This window comes from Cucurbita maxima, unplaced genomic scaffold (genome assembly GCF_002738345.1).
Source record: "Cucurbita maxima cultivar Rimu unplaced genomic scaffold, Cmax_1.0 Cma_Scf00138, whole genome shotgun sequence".
NCBI classification, from domain to species: domain Eukaryota; kingdom Viridiplantae; phylum Streptophyta; class Magnoliopsida; order Cucurbitales; family Cucurbitaceae; genus Cucurbita; species Cucurbita maxima.
The window spans coordinates 187150-189062 of record NW_019272154.1 but is presented as its reverse complement, the minus strand read 5'-3'; the positions used below and the strand labels follow the sequence as shown (position 1 = coordinate 189062).

At 32.8% G+C, this 1913-nt stretch overlaps 1 non-coding gene across 1 annotated transcript; it reads right to left on the bottom strand.

Annotated features, from left to right (window-relative positions):
* Positions 1-497: 497 nt before the first annotated feature.
* TRNAF-GAA lies at positions 498-570 on the bottom strand. The gene has a single exon. It is a non-coding gene; the product is annotated as a tRNA-Phe (tRNA).
* Between the last annotated feature and the right edge of the window lie 1343 nt (positions 571-1913).

The window sequence follows — 1913 nt, the reverse complement described above, 5'->3', positions numbered from 1 at the left end:
GTAAAGCTATTTCCACTAATTCATTATATTTTAAGAAGAATTTATAATCAACTAAACTATAAGATATAATGAATGTCGATCAAACACAAGACCTTCCAATATTCAATCTGATGCTCTCCCAACTAAGACATTCCAAATAACATAAAAAATTGAATAATCACATTTTTTAGATTGAATAGTAAGTTGTGCAACTTAGTCAACTTATGCCAGTTGGATAAAAAACGTGCCAGATCTTCCTCTAATTCATTGAGATTGAGATTTTAAAAAGAAATAATCGCTAATGCAATGAACGTGGATCAAACACGTTACCTTTAAATCTTCAATATGACGCTCTCCTCACTAATATTAAAATTGAAAATTGAAAAAGTAAAGGTAAACTTATGCCTGGATAAAAAACGTGACAGATCTTCCTCTAATTCATTGAGATTGAGATTTTAAAAAGAAATAATCGCTAATGACACTAATTTTAGAGTCAAATTATGCCAACTTAAACAAAGTGCGGTGAACATGGATCGAACACGTGACCTTCAGATCTTCAATCTGACGCTTTCCCAACTGAGCTATCCCCGCAATCATTAGAAATAAAAATTCATCAGTATAGGTATTTTAGCTGATTCATTGAGATTTTAAAAAGAAATAATGACTAATTTTCTATTGAGTAGTCAAGTTATGCGAAATAGGTGTGGTTAGCATGGAGATCGAACACGTGACCTTCAAATATTAAATTTGACTCTCTCCAAATGAGCTATCCATGCTAACATTAAAAATGAAATTTTTTAAGTAAAAGTATTTATGCTAATTAATTGAAATTTTAGAAAGAAATAATCACTAATTTTAAATTGAATAGTCAAATTATGCAAGATTGAACACGAGCCTTTAGATCTTCAATCTAATGCTCTCTCAACTGAGCTATCCACACTAACATTAAAAATGAAAATTCATAAGTAAAGGTATTTTCACTAATTCATTTTAATTTTAAATAGAAATAATCACTAATTTTTAATAAGATATTCAAGTTATCCAACTTGTATAAGGTGCGGTGAACTAGAACACGTTAGGTATTTTCGATAACTCATTGAGATTTCAGAAAGGAATAATGACTAATTTTAGATTGAATAGTCGGGTTATGCAACTAGAATCAGGTGCGGTGAACGTGGATAACAAACACGTGACCTTCAAATCTTCAGTCTGATGCTCTCCCAACAGAGCTATCCCCGCTAATATTAAAAATGAAAATTCATAAGTAAAGGTACTTCTGCTAATTCATTATATTTAAAAAAGAAATAATCACTAATTTTAGATTGAATAAGCAAGTTGTGTTTTTAGTTTGTATAGTCAGGTAATAAACTTGTATTAGGTGCGTTGAACGTGGATAAAACACGTGTGACCTTCAAATCTTCCGTCTAACAATCTCCCAACTGAGCTACTCTTGCTAACATTAAAAATGAATATTCATCAGTAAAGGTATTGGGTACGCTTCTGGAAATTCAACAAAAGGCAATAGTATTAGACCGATATGCCAGATTTAAATCTCGCTTCTGAAAAATTCAACAAAAGGCATTGGGAACGCAGTTATAGTACGACATTCCACCCATAAACAGATGGTCAAACAGAAATGCTCAAGCAAATATTGGAAGAAATGTTGAGGGCATATGTGATCGATTTAGCAGGAAGCTGGGATAAGTACCTACCCATTATGAAATTCTCTTATAATAATAGTTGCCAAGCAACCATGAAAATGACCACATATGAGGTTCTTTACGGACGAAGATTTTGATCCCCTATCTTTTGGGAAGAAGGGGGGCAAACAAGAACTATTGGACCAGAGCTATGCAAATTACCAACGCCGCAGTCTAGAAGATTAAAGCTAGGATACAAACCGCACAAAGCCGAGAGAAAAGCTATGGAGATCT